The sequence below is a fragment of the Coturnix japonica genome, chromosome 1, assembly GCF_001577835.2.
Source record: "Coturnix japonica isolate 7356 chromosome 1, Coturnix japonica 2.1, whole genome shotgun sequence".
NCBI classification, from domain to species: Eukaryota; Metazoa; Chordata; class Aves; order Galliformes; family Phasianidae; genus Coturnix; species Coturnix japonica.
The window spans coordinates 73,973,952-73,995,204 of NC_029516.1; the positions used below are offsets into that span (position 1 = coordinate 73,973,952).

General features: G+C 38.6%; 1 protein-coding gene across 6 annotated transcripts in view; it reads left to right on the forward strand.

Annotated features, from left to right (window-relative positions):
- The window catches only part of ZBTB20 (zinc finger and BTB domain containing 20), a 447,669-nt gene that overhangs the window by 53,852 nt on the left and 372,564 nt on the right, over positions 1–21,253 (forward strand). For all 6 annotated transcript variants that reach the window (XM_015875890.2, XM_015875884.2, XM_015875917.2 and 3 more), the window contains one exon: positions 1,611–1,670. The gene's annotated coding sequence lies outside the window, so the exon portion shown is untranslated. The remainder of the gene's footprint in view (positions 1–1,610; positions 1,671–21,253) is intronic.

Consider the following 21,253-nt stretch of genomic DNA (forward strand, 5'->3'; position numbering starts at 1 on the left):
CAGTGTGTCTTTTCAGTCTGTGATAGACCTTATGAAAGCTAAAGCACATGCTGCACAGCCTTAGTTCCAGCAAAATAAATCATCTTCCCTGAAAACAGTGAAAGACACTATTCAGCAGCCTATGCTGCGGAGGCTAATGACTAACCCAGGAAGGCTGGGGAGGTGCCCTCAAGTGATGAACTTAGGGCATGGTTTGTTTGTTGCAACTGGAGGTAGAAAGCTTCCAGAAGACAAAAGGAACGCTGCAAATATGAAAAGAAGTTGTGAGTGTGTAGGCAGGAAGGAAACAAAAGCACCTCTGTAGTAGTAGGAGGGTGGTGGGAAGTCAGGCCTGGAAATGATGAACCGGAAGGCCTGCTGTTATTGCATTTTCTTTACCTCGAGTAAGCAATGCTCTGCATGCTTTCCTTCCTAATAAACTAGGTTGCTTCAAAGAGCAGTTCTTTTCTGTAGCAGCTTACTTTTAGCAGGTAGCAGATCACTGGTCCATTAATACAGCGAATCATCTGAGATGCAGGGAAACAAGTTTATGGCAGGTAATCGCTGTTGAATCAGTTCTTAAGTGTGATGGAGGGGTCAAAATCTCAGTGATTAAAATGTCTGTATCTTTGAATAGAGATCAAAAATGTCTGTATCTTTGAATAGGATCAAAAACCATCACCAGTGAAGGATTACAGAATACTGGTAAGCTTAGTTAGCCCATTTCTGCTATGGTTGAGCTGGTAATTGGGTTGGCCATGGGTTCCTAGGTGGAAGTTTGGTACTTAGGGGTGAGAAATAGATTCTGCTGCTCCTGTGAGAAAGCTCAAAGCCTGGCTGGACTGTGCTTGGGAACTGTAATCTGAGTGAATGTCTCATAACAGGATTTGGAAACTATGCTGGTTAGGTCCCTAGGCCTTATTCTGAACTGGTGGAAGTAAGGTGCCCAAGTCTAATTTGTGATGTCAAAATATTCCTGTTTGGTAGCCAGTCTGTCAATTAGTGTTATGCAGTACTAAGTCTGCTTTTAATTCTTTTTCAAAAAGCAGCCTATGGAGAGATTTTCTGATCATTTTAGTCACTGAAGCCAATTATAGCTGACAGATGGAGGGACATTATACATATTTTCTGTTTAAGAAAAATTAAAGAACCACTTTAAACTCTTGAACTTTTAGAGTATTTACTTGTAACTTTTTCCACAAATGCATTTGAACATGAAACATAAGTGGCGAAACTTTGGTTGTGACACCCATTTGTTTTTATCCCTGGCTGGAGTTAAACTACGCTTAATGGAAAAAATAAGTGTAATTTGTTTTCTTAAACATGAAGTCATATGAGTTGGTCCCTACTGGATCAGTGTTCAGTTGTGTAACTTCTCTCTCTGAAGTATGCATAGAATGCGATGTGTTGTGTGCTACTACATTTAGCTTATTTGTTTGTCACCCGTGTGCTAAATGTGAATGTGCAAGACTTTGTTTCCTTCAGGTCGCTGTATGTTGATGTATATACACTCTTCTGCTCACTTCCCTCACCAACTCCTACTTATTTGACTGTTATGAAAACTCAAAAGTGTTTTGTGTGCAAATCTCTAAACGTAAGCTCTAATATATTTCTTTTTTTTTGTTCCACAGCTGCATAAAAAAGAAGTGTTGAGAGCTGCTCTTAACCCTTTTGGAGCCCGAAGTCAAAAGGTAAAATTAAATGCTACTTTTTGGGTTTCTGAAGATGTTGGTAGTGTAATTGTTTGGAAATGCTATTTCCCTATCACATTTGAACTGAGATTTCCCAGAGCAGGGGTACAATAAGAAGACTCAAAATATTATTAGATCTCGTTAAGAGCACCAGCATATCTGGGCCTAAATTATGCAGGTAAGTAACAATTGGTAAACTGCAATTATGTGTTTTACTTAATATAAAAACATTGGCGTTGGGAGTCAGTGGGACTTTCGGTAGAGTTTAATATTGCTAAGGATTTAATGATTTTTGTCTCACTATAACTTGAGAGTTTTTATGATATATGAAGTTTTTTTCAAATTACAGTAAGACAAATCCTGTAGCTCTTTTCTCAGGCAAGAATCCCTCAATGGGAGTTTTGCCTGACTGAGAACTGAATGAGGTCTAAATAATTAGCAATTAAAATATTCAGTTATTGTGCTACTGTATATAACAAAGCACTGGAGGTATTAAAAATTGCTAATCTCCTCCTTATTAAAATGTTAACTGCTAAGCATAATACAGCTTTGCATTTTCTATCATTTGTTCGCGCAGTTCATTAGTAGAGGTGAAATGTTTGTGACAAATAGTCATTTGAACTTTTAAGGGATTGACTTTGTCGAGCAGAAGTGTGTATTGAAGCCATGATTTTTTTAGTCAAACACTAAATAATGTACAGAGAATAACTTCTTGTGTAGAACTTCTGAATATTTACAGAGCAAACTAGGTGGTAAGCTACTTGTTGGTAGGTGGAACTAAACAGTTTTAGGTATTCAATTAGTATTTGTTTTCATCATCAGCTTCTTGTAATGAACTCAAATAAAGAAAGTACAGATTAGAGATTGTCCATAGAGTATACTGGGCATGTAATCTGCAGTGAGAGTGTTGGGAGACTAGTATATGAACAGTTCAGTAATAAGTTAAGAAGAAAAGTTTGTGCATTTGTTCAATGATGCGTCCAGCTCAGTTAATTAGCATGTGAACTGTTTTATTACTGAGCTAGTCAAAATGAGGACCAGACTGTTCTCTCACCCTGTGTTGCTGCGCAAAAGAATAAAAACGTATATCCTGTCTCTTTTGGCGCAAAGCAGCTGTAGCAAGATGTGTTGGAGAGTGAGAAAGGAGTGGTGTGAGAAGGTGATAACTAGTAGATGAAAAAGGTGAATATAGTATTACTGGAATAATTTGGTGGTGGGTGAATTTCCCAAGGGAAGACATGCCCCCGAATACTGTTCCTCTCATAGCCTCTCCCTGGAGTAGATTTTGTTACCTCTTATGCCTGAAGATTTCTTCTAATCTTTCTGAAGAGCCATTCTAGGCCTGGGCATTTAATTGTTCCATGTAATGCTGTTGACAATTCAGGCCATGACTCTGTAAGGATTTACACGTGTATTTCACTTACAGCATTATGAGTAATCTTATTGAAGTAGATGAGATTAATTGCAGGACATAAAGCTAAGCATGTATATTAGTCATAGCAGTAAAAGAGGTGTAGTTTTATGTATTAGTTTGTGTGGAGTGTGGCAAACTTTTTAAAGATCCATAAATACATTGGATTTTCTACAGTTTGTGTGGCAGTTAAAGAGGAAGTAGTTTGTAACAAACTAAGCTTTTCTGCTTGTTCACCAAATCCACAATTTTGTCAGGTTCTCAGCTGTAAAGTGCGAAAAAGAATAGACTGCTTTCATTTTCCTTTTTACACGCACAGTTAAGATCATCTCATTTCTAGATGGAGGTTTATAATTTATTATAGAGGAGTGAAGAGGAAAGAAATCAAACAGGAAGATATGTGCTTGTGTGGACTCTTGTTTATAATTTCATCAGATTGGTACGCACCTCAGACATTTTCTTTACTGATAAGATATGCAAATCGTTCTGGAGCCAGCAGCAATACTTTCACCTGGATGTCGAAACTGACAGGGATTTTTAAATCAAACCTCAACAACAACTTGTATTTTAAAGCTGCTTTTCAAAAGATATAACCAAGTGCAGGTCAGTAAGTGCAGAATTGTTTTCATACTTTACTTCGTACTGTTGATTTTCCTTCCCTTCTGGAGAAGAGTTGCGGGCTTACCTGTGAGTGCTGGGTGTAACTATGGGCAACAGTGCAGACGAGCTATCGGTTTATGTGAAAGTATGTACAACAAAAAGCAACACAGCGTGAAAGTGAGGAGACTTACAAAATGAGATGCACCAGAGGTGATATCTCCTGGTTTTCAAGATGCCTGTATTGCACCTCCCATACCTTCATGTTGTCTGTTTATTCTCTCTTTTTAGTTTTAGTTTTATTGCACCTTCAGTTTCATTGTGTCCTTAATTCAGAACATGACAGTAGAAGCCTGTGGACCCAGTGGGAAGTTTGGGTGATAGCTCTTCCTTGGGGCTGAGGGCTGAAGTTGTTCAAAGCTCTGGATGTTAGTTGGGGTTTTGTTTTTAAGCTTGCATATCATCACAGGGGAAAGGGTACCACTGAAAGTACAGCTTGAGATTTAAGTGTTAATCGTGTTTATTTTTGGAATATTCAAGTCAAAGTCCACAGCTTATGATGGGACAATGGTTGAACCGTGTGCCTTTTCCTCAGCCTCAGTTCCTCTTCTTCCACCTGTAAATGTCTGCACACAAATGTATATTAACTCTTCCAATATAAGAGTGCCAAGGGCTTTTACTTAGAGCTTGTTTTCTTCTTTTTGTTGATTTACTATGTGTATTTATTAACCAGAAAGATATCTGAGCTGTAAACACTTAACAAAGGACAAAAACTTTTGCATTCCTGTTACTGTTTGTAAGTATATGTGTGGCTGTTGTGAGAGAAGGAGAGGTGATTGCTGAGATTATGGAAGATTGCAGTTTGCTTTTAATGACATGCCTACTTGTTTCTTGTTCAGTCTCTGCATTTTCTTATAACTCTTGGCTACTGTGTCTAAATTCTCATGTATTTCCCACTCTGGTCTGCATTGGTGAGGCCTCACTTCGCTGTGTGTATTATAAGCGCCAATGTATGAGAAAAACATAAAAATTCCAGAGCGTGTCCTAAGGAGGGCTTTAAGGTGAAGGGTCTGGTTTCTAAAGTGAAGAATCTCATATGCTTTGTGATTCCCATAGGTTATGGGGTCTCCAGAAATACACCTTGTGGAAAAGGACTTCCCAAATTCTCAAGACTTCCTCCTTATGCAGATTCAGACCACTGAAGAACATTTTGTTTATAGCATCTAACACTAGGACCTACACTGATGTTGTGGATACTTAATTCCTGCTGATTTGAGCAGAGGCACTTGCAAGTAATTAAAGCAAATGAAAAATCCATACACAGAGCAAAACCTTTCAGGGGGAAAGTGAGTTTACTGAAAGAAAGAACTCACTTTTTTTTTTTTTTTTTTTCTAAATGCTTTCTTACAAGGTCGTCTTAAATAAACAGTAAATGCTCTTGTTGGAATGGGAAAAAATGAAGCTCGAACTTTGATTTTGTTTTCTGCCATGGCTGAAGAAGTTACATCGTTGATAGGTAGAAAAGGCTGAATTTGGTTTCCCAAGGCTGACAACGTGATGTGATGTATTGTCTCATTGCAAAATGCTGAGTGAGGTATCAGTGAGAGAAACACAGTGGGTATTACGGTATGTTCACCCTCAGTGGACACATTGAAAAGAATCTGTAAGATATAGTAGAATTTTGCATTTTTGAACTTTTTCTTTGAAGGAATTCCTGGAGGGCTGTGAAGTAAAGCACCAATGGAGGGGAACAGCCACGATGCTTTTAATTCTTTTTTTTCCCCCTGATTGGCTGGAGGGATATTCATAGTTTAGTCTTTCAACTGAATGGATGCCCTTTAACCATCTGATCCAGTATTAGTACCAAGACTGCTCTTAACAATGCTGATACTTGCCAGTTGCCATTAAAGTTGTTTACTCCATGCTGTATAGAAAATAATTGCCTATAGCTGATACCAATAACTTAGCCTTACCAAAAACTATGTGTACGTATTAGATAAACAGTGATATTTGTCATGTTTATTCAACATCAAGCTTAACAGATGATCTTTCCTCTTGCAAGTTTCTTCCTTAGATGCAAAATCCAGGAGGGGAAATTCATCTACTTTCTTATGTTGGCATTATAGATTAGCTGTTGTTTTCTTTTTTCCTGTGCCGAGTTTGATTCCAGGGATCCAACAGCATTCCAGAGGGAGAGGAGAGAGCAGCGTCGCAGACTGCACTGCTGCTGCTCTACCTGCCATGAATAATAGCCCACTGGGCTAGTTAATCATTACGCTAACTTTTTCCTCTTCCTTCATTGCTGATTGCTGCCCAGAGGACATGGGTTCCAACAGTCCAGCTGTCAACAGAAAACTCAGTAGTGTGTGTATTTGTTTAGCTGCACATGTATATATACATATATATATGCACTGTGTTTCGCAGCGGATATTGAGGTAGAACTAACAATGCAAGGGCAGTGTATGCTATTCTATACAAAAATAAAAAGTATGAGAGAATGTTTTATTTTGGTGAAGACACTTGCAGTTTATCTAAGCAGCATACGAGTAGAACATGTCCTCATTTTGTGCTGTATGACTGAAATTGCAGGGTGTTAAAAACTTCTGTTCTTCATTGATTTGGGTTGATGAGATATGAATTATAAAAAGGAATGAGTGGTAAATCTTCTGTCTGGTGGTACAAGATTTCCTCTTCAAAACGTTAATGTCTCTCACAAAGTTCCATAGGTAAATCTTTCACTAAGTAGTATGCTGTAATCCCTTCTAATCTCCCTCCTTCCTTCTTTGCCTTTCCTTTTTCTCCCTTCCTTTCTCTCTCTCAACATCTTCCTCTTTTCCTCCTTAGTTCCTCTTTCTATAGGTGGGCATATGTTTGCTAGAGCTGATTCAAATATTTGGATGGTGACACTATGGTGGGGCCTCTGAACAACTTTCAGTGTGTCTCATTCAAATTTGCAAACTGTCCAGCTGAGACCATGCTAAGTTAGGCAATATTATCAATAGCAGAGCAGCAGCATTACTGAGTAGCTCAGTATTGTCAGCAGTGTGAAGGAAACCCTCTCTTCTTCCATTACCAGCGAATTAAATAGCAGACAACGAAGTGGGAGACAGCAAGACATGAACAGTGGTGTGAGCTGGACCATTTATATGTCAGCAGCAAGCATGTCTTAGTGCCAAGAAGATGATACAGACCATTCTGACTCTGGAAACAGCTCTGAGCCCATTTCAGCTATTCTCTCTGGTTGTTTTCAGTCAAACCAGTATCATTCTTATTGATATTAATAGGATTTTGGGGATCATACATGTCCCTTTGCCTCCAGAAGGCATGTCTTGACAGTGTGGCAGGGAGAATTCACGTAAATAGGCAGAGTCTGTTCTGAGAGACAGGAAGGTGAAACTTCTGTGTTGTTTTTTTTTTTCTGCAGGAAATGAATATCGAAGAAAATTAAGAATCAAGAAGCATTGCTAATCAGTCACTTGTGGCATGTTTTCAGTTCCTTAGGAATTTTCTTTTGACTTTTTAATTATCTGAGTTATGGTCCTTTGCAGAAACCGGACTAAAAACCATTTTCTGTCCTCTGAATTAAAATGTTTACAGTGATGTTTATAGGCATATGCAAATGTTCTTTATGAGATGGCATCGTCCCAAGATCTCAGTGCCCATTTATAAGAGGTTTCTTGTTAGTCATGTTCTAATGATTTGATTGGTAGGTGGTTTAAAGTCCTGACTGCTTGCCTGGCATATACCTTGAGGCTCCTTGAGATTCTGGAGGCTGCCAAACTGTAGGCAAGATCCTCAACCAAGACTAGAGAAACTTATTTACATGAGTCTTCAAGGGAGAATGTCTTAATCTCTGTTGAGACAGAGAAGCAGAGATTCTTGAAATTCATGTGGAGGTGATTGAGCTTCTGTAGATCTTGGAGGGGAGGGGAAACACCATGTAAACAATCTCACCTCCCTCCAGGGCTCTTCAGGAAAGTGCGTGGTGTTTTATGCAGCCAGATGTCTGGGGAGGAGAGCTGTGCAGGTTTTTGTATTAATGCACACATCCACCTTTCACTGAAGGAGATCTGCTTCCTATGGGTTGGAGATCTCCCTGTTGAGTTTTGAGCAGTCAGTTACACTTGAACGTACACTGAACTTCAATGTCCTGCAGGTAAACCTTTTGTCTCTAATTCTAGGAGTTCAGTAAACCAGGCTGTTACCCAAACTTTGTTTATTAAACTGAAACTCAGTGGTAGGTGAGAAGCAACATCAAATATGCACTTTCCTAGTACTGACCACTTGTGATAAGTGCTATTTGCATTATCTAGTTGTTTTTTTTCATAGCGTATGCTTAAATTTGATTGTTTAAATTTCCCAGATCCTCAGAGTTCTGTTGTTTTCTTTAACTCATAAAGTTATACCACCTGCCGGATTTTATACTCAAATGCTGAAAGGACCCTTCCTACTTCTGCTCCTTTCTTTGATAGAAATCCTTCCCAGTTCACTGAAAAAAATAAATAAATACATGTGCATGTAAATAATTTTCATGTCATAGTGCACTCCACGTTTATTTGAATATCTGATGTCTTAAATGGTGAAGAGAAGAATTTACTGTCACTTGGAAAGCAGGTATCTTTGCTTTTCTGGTATGTAGCTGTTAGTTTTGCAGCATGGTTAGGCTTGTGTTTAAATGCTTAGATCACATTTTTCTTTCTGGAACACATTATTGAGAGGGAAAGACCCCAGATGCAAAATGTCATTTTTCTATTAAAATCCTTATTCTGAACATTGAGTAATATCAGCGCTGAGGTTATATTTTGGCCCACTGGAGAATTAATACGTGTAAGCCGTAACAAAGAGACCTGAGCTTAGGTTTTGAAGCCTCAACACTCAGAGCATGTTGTTCTGGATTTAGCTTCCAGAATCAAACTTTTGCCTTCAGATAAAATCATACTTTGACTTTGACATTCACATATTTGGGTGTTTCTTAACAACAAGAAATGTGATTTAGCTGAAGGTTCCCCCCCCCCCCAACAACAACCACAACACACACACACACACACACACACACACACATTTTTTTTAAACCATTTTTTAACTGGAGTTTTTGTTTTTGTTTTTTTCTTGAAGTCTTGCCAATGGCAAAAGTAAGGAGGGAATGTGTGGACTCACATGGAGCGCTCACTAGGCCAAAAAAGAAAACTAAAAAGAACAACCCCCCCCTAAGCTATGTCTATGGAAACTTCACATCTCTCTGATATGAACAGAATGCAAGATTTGCTTCTTTACTGCTTTGGAAGAATCAAAAGAGCCTTTCCATTTACAGAACAATTTCTGTGTGTTCTAATTCAGTTTCTCACTGGAAATCAAACTGCTTTTTCTTTCTTTTTGAGGCATTTCTCTTGCATGCTTAGTCCTTCATGTACATACACACAAAAAAAGCACACAGATTCATGCATCCTAGGGAACTGGAGACTTAGGAAGGTTCGGTTTTCATAGGTTGTTATAAATATGTATTAAAAAAAAATTCCCATTGCATGTATTTCCCAAGGGGTGATAAATGAAATCACAAAGGAAAATGCTACAGCAAAAAGTAATGAAGCAAACTAAAATCTGGATTATCCTTTTAGGAAGTTACAGGCTCAAGTATCAGCATGGCACAGAAATGAAAAACGGAGCAGCGGGAGTCTTAGCAGTGTTTGGGTCTGAGGTTTTGTTTTTGATATTCTTCTAGCATGAAGTTACAGTACGATGTTGGCACGGTCTACAGTTGTCTCTTGAATCTTTATGGTTCTGGAAAATACCTGCTTGCGAAATACAGTTGAGATAAGAAGTCTTCATTGTTTTGCTTAACTTCCTTTAAAGCATTATTTGTTAATGCAGCTTTAGATGCGCTGAGCAAATATAATCACTCCTGGGGATGATTGCTTTAAACTGGGAACAAGTGCTTTCATTTTTCCTATTTAACTTTTCTTTTTTGCTAAGAGGAGGGGCTTAGGGAATGTCTGTTATTCATTCCCCCCCTCCCCAATATACTGCATACACTAAAATACCAGACAGTAAAACTTTCTCTTAACACAAAACTGCTATTGTTTCAAGACTGTTCTACTCCCACAGAATCTGTGTTGAAACAGGTGCCTCACTTGCTTGGCTTTCCTGGAGCACTTTCATGCCTTAAAGCACCGCACATACAGTGCACAGTGGCACTATTAACAGTGCAGAATGAGGCTGGGAGAAAAACTCATATAGGGGCTGCACACCTAGGTGCACTTAGTAAACAGAGACAGTTATCCTCATTAAGCATAATTAAACCTAATATTGACTGTAAACTGTTAGTTACCTTAAACTTCTCTGCAGACATTGTGGAGAAGGGATTAACTTAGCAGATAGGTACACTAATTACTACTTTCTTCACATTAAAGTTGCCATCAGGAAGGCCTATATTCATAAATAAAACATAGTAGGGGATGAGAGACTGAGAAATATGTAAATTCATTTGCAGAAAAAAGACCAAATTAAAAAAAGAAAGTTGAGCGATGCTACTGGAAGCAAAATGGCACTCTAGCTAATTACCATGAAAAGTATGATAAATCATGGACGTGTATCCTTGACTTCTGACTGATAGAGCCTGCAGAGTGCAATCTCTCATGCGTAGCTGCCTCTGACTGATTTAAACCCATACCACTATCGAGTTTGATGGGAAAGCACAAAAGTGTGTTATTTTATTTCCTTGGGTATTGTTGCTACCTCTTTTTCCTAGAAATGACTTGCAATTATTGTGAAAATACAGCCTGATTTCTTGTCTGCGGAAGAATTGTTGTTTGATGCAATTGACAAACAAAGGCTCTGAAGATGGTCGAGTTATGTTTTAATAGCTATATTTCCAAATGCAATTGATCTGGTATATGGAGACAATTAGAGAAATAAAATGTAAAGGGAGGGGCTGCCTCTGCTTCGGCGTATTTCTTCTCAGGGAAGAGATTTTGTGTCTTACAGCCAAGATCAAAAGTTAGAGACAGTTTTATTTATGAATTTGTTTATTTTCCTGTAGAATTGTAAGTGAGCCACACCACTTCTTCAGGGTTTTTATCTCTTTCTTTCTAAATTCCATAGTCTTCTGCACTTTACAATCCCTGCAAATGGCTGAACACACTTATCGAGGATTATTCAGATGAGAGAGGCTTCCAGGATGAGGCCATACTATGTGTTGTCATGTCACTGCTGCTACTGTCTAATCCCGTAAACACTTTACGTTTGAATACATAATAATTACATGATTGCTATTTGTGGGGGTATTTTCTGTTTTCCTACTGTATCTGTCCAAAGTGCTTTCTGCTCAGATTCTTTCAGAATAAAAGTCCATTCTGCTGGGTTAGTTCATGACAGGATAATGGGAGTACAGACCAAGCTTTATGAGTCACTGCTTAAGCCCCATGTTCAGGGGAAACTTGAGCATGCCAATGTTTTGGACTCAAGGTGGAAACTTATCATCACACTGGCATTCCTAAGTGGGTATTTTATCACAAAATTATTACTAGTATCTATTATCCTTTAGCTTTTTATGAACTTGCATCACTGGGCACACCAGAGAAGAAATCTAATATCTGTGATGTTTATAGTTTTACTGAAAGAAGTAAGATTTAATTTACTAGTGGAAGACTAGTTGGTTTGATTGTTTTCTTTCTTTGTTTCCTTTCTCTTTTCAGTTTCTTCTAGAAAAGATTTATCCCCTGTAATATTAATGAGGTGTGCATGTAGGAATGTGTACTTTCCAGATACCGGTATTATGCTTCAAGAAACAATACTAAGTAATTAACAGTATTTTCCTGCTCTGGTAACCCTTATTCTTCCTCTGTAGTTCTCTAGGTAGCCAGCTGCAGCATGTACTGATGTTATCTTCTTATCCTTCCAGCAGTTTTGCTGAATTTTGACAGAACAACCTTCAAATAAATGTATCAGAATTACATCTTAGGGCTGTGGATTTACGTAGCCACATTCTGTAGTGACGTGTACAGATGCAAGTTGGTCGTGACAGATGGTAAATACAAGAGGTACCCTGTGAGCAGTAGTGCCAAATCATTACCACATAGAAAAAGGCTAAAGGAAGAACGATTTGCTGTAGTAAGCTAGTTCTAGAGGCTGGTTTGTTCCAGCATGAAGGTATATCTGCATCTCTTCTCTTGTTCAAAACTATGGAAATGTATGGAGTTTTTACCTGAGATTCACTTTTGAGGAGCAGTTTTTTCAGTTTCTGCTTCGCTGGGAAGATTCAAAACAATTCTGTCATGAGTTGTTGTTGCTTATTTTTTTTTCCTCTTTTCCTTCCACGTCTTTTCAAAGGGAGAAGAGAGGGCTCAATGGAGAGGAAAAAAAAAAAAAAAGAAATAGGCTTGAGATGTGCAAGTTGGAAGGCTACTTAGTCTTTGTGAGTCTCTTTGTTATCAGGTTTCCTGGCCAGATTTCTCCAAGAGTTATTATCTTTATCTCAGGGGAAATTTTGGTCCCACTGCATCTGTAACAGTGGACAGTCTAAATGCCGAGCGAGGATTTCACTATTTGGCCTGTTAGTAACAGCTGCATGCTTTCTATCAATGGAAATAAAGATTGGGTTTATCAGCTTTAAGGGGAAACATTCAAAACTATTATTTTTTTTTATATTATTTGTTTTGTTAGCATAAGAAATAGGAATATAAATGGCAGCCATGCTTTTGGGAGGGAAAGAAACTATTCTACCTTTTATGTTAGAACCCTAAAACAAAATTGGATTCATTCCTCTCTTCTGCACATACAACTGGTGTCCACTGAACACTTTACGTTCACTGGGCACAATAATAATTGATCTCTTTGATCTCTTAACCAGCTCATTCCCTTCAGTCTTTTTAATTGTGTGCTTGATGATTCTAGCAAAACAATTATCTAAGTAATAATATGCTTGAATCCCAGTCATCTGCAAAGCATAGGCCAAGTTCTTTGAATCCATACTCAAGCAAAATTTCTACTGAAGTCAAAATTAGAAGCTTTGTTTCCTTGCAGATTTTTTTCAGACAAATTCCCAACTTACATTCTTCCCCTGTGCTAAGGATGACTAAACACATTTGTGGATGCTTGTAGAAGTTGGATACAGAGAATCCATTAAAAAAAAATAAAATAAAGGCAGATATTTTTGATTTTTTTTTTAAGGGAAAGAGACATCTCATTTAATAAATAATATTTCTTAATAGCCAAATGAAGTATTTAAAGATCTAAATTTCCATTTTCCTCACAGCTGGGTCCTAGGACAGACTGAAGGCAAAATGACAGAGTATAGACGTATCTCTGCAAAGAATAATATGCGGAGATTGGGGGTCAGGCTTTTAAAGATGGATGGTACTCTTCATGTGAGTTTAAGACGTATTCTTAATCAACCAGTTTAATTTTATTTGAATTAAGCAGAATGTGACTGTTTAAAATTCTCTCACATTTTCTACTGGATGTGTAATAGGTTTCAAACCTTTTTATCATGTGGATCATATGTGCCACAGAAGATACGCTCTGCTCTGAGCAAGTCCATCATTTCTTTTCTTCATCCAAAGTTGTTCCCTGTGGAATGATCTCAGGAATGATAGTAATAGAGCTTCCATCATTTTCCTTCATTTGTAATATCGGAACTCATAGCAAATGTGCTCGGCTGCTAAGATATTTCATCACCGAGGGATTTTAAACAAAAAAGGTTCGTAGCACATTTCACCGGTATCCTGGCATCTCCCCTGGGTGTAAACAGGCACCTTGAGGGAAATTCAGCTCTCACGTTTGTTCTTCCACCGGTCAGTTCAGCAAGTTCCTAAAAGAAATTCCTTGTTGACCTAGGGCCTGAAAGAAAGGGAAGGAGAGGCTGCTGCTGCTTTTTTCCATTATTTGCAAGGGAGGAAAAAAAGCAACAAAGGTTCTTTCTCATCAGCAAGATGTTTTAATGAGAGCTAGAGGGAGTCGTGCTATGAGTATGGGTGGGGGTAAGATTGTAAGAGAAAGCTGAAGGCTACTATTTTGGAATGGATGAAGAGAGGGACTTACAGAAACTCCTCCAAACGAGGACAGAATTTCCTTGTTACTGTAAGTACATTCAGCTACTTGTCTATTGGCATATTAAGTACCACTCTGTGTTGAGCAGAGAAATTTGCAGTCAGTCCTTTAAAAGCCTTGCAAATAAGTGTGTCCACTGATGCTTCTGTTTCTTATTCATACCCTTACGTTTTCCTGTTCACTGTTAGCCTTCCCCCATATGTTGTCTTCTGTAATGTTTCCTTCTCTCATTGTTTTCCTTATTTCTTTTTCTTATTTCTTTTCTTATTTCCTTTCCTGTTTCTCAGTAATTCTTCTCTTTTTGTGGCTAAATCCCCAAATATCTTGGTTTGTCCTTACACAAGTGAAACTCCTGTTGAGGTCAGCCAAGCCAAGGACTTCTCTTCCCATGGTTTAGCCTTCGCTTGATAGCAGGTAATTATATTATATCCATAGCAAACTCTTCGTATTTTGAGACATATACTTCAGCCAGTAAAAGGCTATTTCATTTACATTTACTTTTAGAAATGTCACTGAATTACAGATTAGAATCTTTTACCTATTTAAAGACAAAGATGGGAGTTTGCTTGTTTAATGTTCAGTAGGATCTCAGTGTTGAGTGTCCAGGGAGTATGAAGTGCTTAAAGCAAATAACTTAGGAACTGAGGAGATAATTATATATGAGAGGGAATATGGAAAGGAAAGAGAATGCAAATGCAGACAGGCCAAGACTGACTCAGTGCCACTGAATAATTCCTTATTTGCCCCTCCCTCAAGCACACAGATAGTAACCCTCAATAACCTATTTGCATTAAGGAACATTTTGTTGCATCTAAATTGTTGATGGAGTTGATGATTACTTTTAGCAGATGTTTGAGTGGCTGATCCCACCCTTGGTCTTTAAGATGTCAACCTATGCTCTTTTGTGCTGAGTAGAAAGTAGGAAATAGTGTTTCAGTGGTGTAGAGTAGCTTTATTTGGGAGTATAGAAACTCCTGTAAAGGTTGTTTATTTCTGCAGTGAAGTGGAGCAGATGAGGGCTTTATACAAAGCGAATGAAACATGAGCATCAGGTTCCTGTAAAAGAGTAGTCAAAACTGAAGTGGCATTGTCCATAATGAGTCTGACACGCTGTTACTCCCTGTCCTGAAACTAAAAATGACCACTCCATCTGGAGATCGTGAAATGGGCAATGTTGGTGTGTGAGGCAGAATTCTTAGTGGGGTGTCACAAGTCCAGTCCCCCTATTCCAACTGACAGTAGAAATGTATTTGGTTAGCTGTACTGAACAGAGAGGTATAACAAACAGACAAAAATGCGTACAGCCAAACTCAAGCAATGAACAAGAATACTAATATGAAAATAGTAGGACAGCGTTTTGAGTTTTGCCACCATCTCTCTGGACCTTGGAGAGATTACTGCCTTTCTCTGCACACTGTGGTGGAGAACAGTACTACTGTAGAGCTCTTTGGGAGAGTAAAAACATATATGTGGTTGGATGTGATGTCCGTGAAGGTCTTTTCCAGCCTAAATGATCCTATGATTGTATGACTTAGATTTGCAGGTATAATCTCCAAGATTTTTGAGATTGCATTTCTGGCATGCTATTACTCTGTAGTAGAATGCTTCACTGCTGGCAAATTCTTAATGAGCCAGTTTTTGGTTTTTTTTTTTGTCTTGTCCAGTTTGCCATCTTCATGTTAGATCGTTGCATTTCTAATGCAGTAGCTTGTGGCATTTTGTGGATATAGCACAGCTACTAGGTGCTTTGGGGTTAACAACTTCTAAGTATTTTAATCAGATAGGAAAAATGAGAAATGGTGGATCCTGTGTTTGGAATGACTACCAGTGATTTGTGGAGCTGAATGATGCTAGTAGCTATACAGCCATCAGAGTGAGCTTGGATTGCTAAGTGACTCTTTCACTTTCTATGGTGAACGGTGACTCTAAATAAGAAGTGTTTCCACCCCTGCCTTTAGGTTATAAGATCTGAATATCTAGTAATTAATGCCACTGTATCATTTTTTTCCTTAACTGCTACAGAAATACGAAATCAGATGCTCAGATGGCTTCCGTTGGCTTAGCTCCACTGAAGGCAACAAAATGTGATGCCAGCTTGTACCAGCTGAGGATCTGGCCCACAGTTAAAAGATTAAAAAAAAAAGAAAAAGGGAAAGGCTGCCAATATGGCAGGGAACATATTGAGATTTATGGTAGTGACTTAATCAGTAAAAAGTTCTGCTGGAAGTGATTATCTCTCTCTGCACGTTCACATTAGTCACTTGAGCTGGAGACATTAAAAGCTGGAGCGCTACCTGAATGGTCACGTTCCCACTTTGCACCCTCTCCTACTCTCTGTGCCGTGAAACACTGAGAGCATCCTGCCTCACCCACTGTTTTCTGGTTGGCCCTGTCTTCACAGGTCTGCTACACATTATTGGTGTCTGGAAATAAATAGTCTTTTGGGCCTGGCAGTTTCCTCGCTTGGTCCCATCTGCAGTGTAGGTTTATCTGGGGATCATTTTGACTTGCTGTAATATGAAGTTGAGGAAAAAGCCCTCTTCTGCTCTGAAGTGTTTGCCTATTCAACTTACTGATCAGTGACTTGGAATTTGACCTACAGTGTCCATGTCCAGCTGCTTTTGTATTACACCCTAAAAGTGCATGTTTAAGAAGGATAAACTTTCAGAAGTAGAATTATTCAAATATCTGAAGCCTACAAAGTACGTTGGGTTTTAAACATGTAGCGAATTTGCTCTTCTGCGCTCTAAAAAAAATAAAAATAAAATAAACTAATCATTAAAACATCTCCAGATGTAAAGCTCAGCTGCATTTTTTTAAGAAGTTTCAAAGGGAGCTTTGAATGACAGTCAGTCTCTTACCAGGATATATTTTCCTGCACTTCAAAGTAAGAGTGAGTCTTCTGTGGCATCTGTATCATGTAGGTGCTGAAAATAATGCTGGGGAGGCAGGACACAATGTTCCTCTCTTCTTTGTCTTTCACGCTCCTAATTATTGTGTATTCCAGGGAATGCAATACCTTAAGTGAAAAAATTGTTGTTTGTGTTGCACAGAAATTCAGAGCCCCGTCCATTTCTTACCGAGGTCAGTAAAAAGATTCCTGTCGCAAATTTAAACTAAAAGCATGTAGTATCTTCAAATTCAGCATACTGTAAGTATGATAATTGTAGCTGATTCACTTAAACAGTACATGGAAACACTTAAGCATAATGCAGAGTGCTTGTAAGAAAGGTATGGCTTGTATTAACACATGGCAATAAACCTTTCAAGCAATACTTATTCTTATATTCTCAGTATTTTTCAGATCTGCCAAAGCACTTTAAAAGTTTCCAAATGGAAATATATTTTTCTAAAGAATCCGAGAGTTGTTATACAAAGTATCATTATCCCCATGTGATAGATGGGGAAACTGAAACACCGAGCGGTTAAGTAACTTGCTCAAGGTTGTAGAATAATTCATTGCCAAGCTGGGGATAGATAGCTTCATGACACTGAGTGTTCCCTGCGCTATGCTGGGATTTCTTGGTGTTAAAGAAATGCTACCATACTTTTATGATACAATTTAAAGAAGCAGCTCAACTAGTTGTCTCATCTTTGCAAGTCTCTCAGAAAAGCACTGAGATGGTTGAACATCTCTATTAGCTGACGTGACCCTGTATAAGAAAACAATGTTTTTACACACACATAAACACACACACACACATGAGAAGAAGACTGAATGGCATCTTGGACTTGCCTGGGGCTGCAATCATAAACAGGGCAGATTCGGGCTGAAAAAGTATTGAGTTGAAATTCTTCTAAATGTACTTCAGCCTTCCAAATACTGTTCCCTGTATCTTGGACCAGAACAGAAGGTTAGTAGGAGATGGATGTCCCTAGTTATAAATAATTGTGACAACAACTAGCAGTACAGTGTACTTGAAAGAACAGTTAAGTCTCGCTGCAAAACGAATCCTAACTACAGAAATGACAGCCTGCATGGTGCTGTGGATGGAGGGCAGCTTGTAGTGCTATTCAGTGTAATAATACTTGTTTATATCATTCAGCTCAGAGTATCCCACAGTTTTGTAAATATCCTTGGGAAAGTGATCTAATGTTTCTCATCCTGGTATTATTTCTTAGATAATCACAGTTGGTGTAAGAAGACCTGGTTGATAAGAAGTCTAAAGGCAGATTATAGCACCTCTGGGGCAGGAAATAAAATCAATATATATTTTTTAAATTACAGTAGCTTTTACCTTAAGAGAAGAGTGTTGGTACATTTGTGGTCTGGCTGGCACCAGTAAAGCCTCTAGTTAATCCAGTTTCTTATTTTACTGAAGCCGCTGCAGAAAAGGATACGTTCTCTTTCAGATTCTCTGAAGCTTAGCTGAGGCTCAGTGCCTTGATGTAATTTTAAGGAAGAAGAGGATAACTTTAATATTGTTGCCAAAATGTTCACTTCCGGCAATTTCTAGAATCCCTGCTTAGAGTTTATATACATATATATGCATATATAGAGAGTCATTAATCTCCTTCACAGTATTTTGTCTTTTGACAACATAGGAAATATCTTTGTCCACCATTTGGTCAATAGCAACTGTGGAGACAAATCTGAGATGCATTTACTTTATGATCCTTCCTAAGTGCTTTCAGTGTTGCCACATCACTGTTGGCCTTAAAGTAGACGTTCTCATGGGCAGAAGACCCAGTTTGCCCCAGTATCAGATGCCCCGTTATTACTTCTGATGACAAGTAATGTTATATGTTGTATTTTGACAAGGTTACTTGTCAGCTTGGTCCTTGTAGCTGAATATATCTACATCTGGAACGAATAGGCACTTTCTTTTGGGAGTTTCATTCTTTTTTTTTTTTAAATGGGAGATGGTTTTGTTGTCACAATGTCTTTACCAGTGGTTCGTGTTTATTTGCCAAGCAATGTGATGCATTGGGTATTGTCAGTCTGATTCCTATAGTGACTTGTCAATAGGCACTTCATACTTGCACATCTTTAGAACTGGAAGTACATTAGGGAGATTCAAAAGCTTGCTTCTGTGCGTGTCACCTCCAGATGCTGCATCATCGCAGGCACAGAGAAGGAAAGATTTCACCCTGCACTTAACACAGAGAAACCTGAAGTAACTTGTGTTACTGTCTCACGATCTTGGAATCACATGAATAAAGCTGAAGTGGCAGTAAGAGAAATGTCTTCTTAGAACTTCATTACCATGTATGCTTTCTGAAGTCTATGCAGACAAAAAGAGATAAGAAGCTTTGTTGCCATTGACATTTTTTGCTGAAAGAATTGGTTTACCAAGTCAAGAAGAAAGTAGCTTAAAAGAAGCCGATAAATGAGCCTGTGTTAAACATTTCCATAGAGTTTATAGTATTATACTCCCCACCCTCTTGCCTTTGCTAGAATTGCCTATGGCTTACCTGATGGAAAATAAACCTGGGACCCATAGCGTGAAGCGGGCTTCCTATCAAGAACCTTGTACTCATACTATTGAGCTCTGACAGCAGATAACCTGTGGCAATGCTGTCCACAATAATTATGTGCTACCAACAGCTATCTTGAGGATGAGCTTAAGAAGAGAGCAGTCGCTTTGCCCAGGGAAATTTAGATTAGATGCAAAATTGAATTTTTCATAAGGCCTTGTTTTTACCTAGCTACGAATGTTTCCTTAGCACAAGTGAAAACTTTACACATTTTAGCTCAAACTGTACTCTACTAAGCCTCCTACATTTATACCCATCTTCTTGGCAGTCATCCCAAAATATGTTTGGGTTGAGGCATTACACATTACATTTGGTGAAGCTTTAGCATTCCCTGTTGCTCACATCAATCCTTATTTCTGTTTGCTCTTGTAATTTACAGTTAATGAAAATTCTAAGTTTACCTTTGTTTTTGTTGGCGTCTGTACAAGAGAACTCTTTAGCCTTTTCAGCTTCCCATCCAAATGGAAAGCTGAATCCAAAATGGAAGGTAAAGTCTATCTGAGCAGTTTCATTTTAGACAGAAGCCCTTAGCGTGAACGTCGGCATTGTAACATTTTTGAACAGAGAGCAAGAGAGCCTTCCTCAAGGCTTGACCTGTGCCTGCTCTTGTGAGCAGCTTGCTAAGTAGCAGACAGAAAACTAGACTAGTAGTTGATCATAACGTTAGGGAGCCAGATCCTAATGGCCTTAATCAGTTCCTGCTCTATTCCAATTCAGGCAAGATTCTGCCTGAAATTAACAGGAATTTGCCTGATTACCAACATGGGAACATGGCTAATAAACCCATACAGATGACCTTAGCGTAGTGTAAGCAATATTGACAAAACAAACAGGGAGTTATTGCAATCTTTTCTAACAAGCCTATTAAGACACAATTTGTCTAATTCTGTTAGATTTGCAGTTCAGGAAACGTGTTTTCAGTCTATCTATAGTACCACCCATGCATTGAGCTGTGTACTTGCAATATTCAAGTGGTAAACAATGGGCTGTAAGCATACGGGATGTATCTAATTTCTATACATACCCCAAGTCAGATAATTTTTTCAATTATATTATACCTGTAAAGACACTTTTAGTTTTGAGCCATAAGATTTCCTATACCGGTATAGAATTATCTTAAAATAAGCTTTTAAGTACACTTCTTTTCACTTGTTATTGGTACCTATAGGTTCTGAATTATTACTGTTTACACAATAATTCTTTTCCAGGTGAGAAGTGCTAATAAACTAAGGAAAAATCATAAGCCAGAGTTAAAATGCAGCTCTGTATATTTCTGGGGGGTAAAAGAAAATTCACAAAGGCAGTTCTGACCAGGCCTTGTTATATCTATCTGTACTGCTACGTACAAGCCATTTTTCTGTCATGTCGTAAAAGTGTAGCTTTATTGGTAAAAGAACCCTTATCACATTCGAAAACTTCATTTACTGCTTTCTGGTTCTTCTTGTGCTGCCATTGTAGGGCTGTGCAGTCTGACACACTGGAGGACCAGGCATGGGAGAAAAGCACTGTTTGCACCTGTTTAAAATCTCCAGTGCTTTGTGTGGTTCCTGGGCAACAGACAGGAATCCTGAAAAGCTAGGCTGCACTTACTCAATTGTTGCTGGCAGCTGTGACTTTGAGAGAACACATAGCAGCTCATTAGCAGGTTGCTTGTGTTATGTGACATGCACTGAGCATGAGAGACTCTTAGTTGAGCTTCCTCCCTACGCTGCTTATGAGCAAGACTTGGCTGAGGAAAGCCTCACAGAGCGGTGAGTTTCGTGTTGGTAAGGGGCAGGGAGGTGAGGCAAGTAGAAGTGAATTCATGTTTTGTGATTGGAAAAGAGGAACGACATCATGGGTTCTCTGTACCACTGGATGCTAGTTTCCTTTAGCAGCTATGTCTTTTTTTTTAGAGTGTATCTGCAGTTGTGTGATGTAGACGGTAACATTGAGTGTAATGTACGTGGATATGTGTATGCACACATCGCATGGGAATTGCAGTGTGGAAATAGAGGATGACTTCATGAGATAACTGTAAATTTTGTTATGAACTTTGATTTCTGGGTCTTGT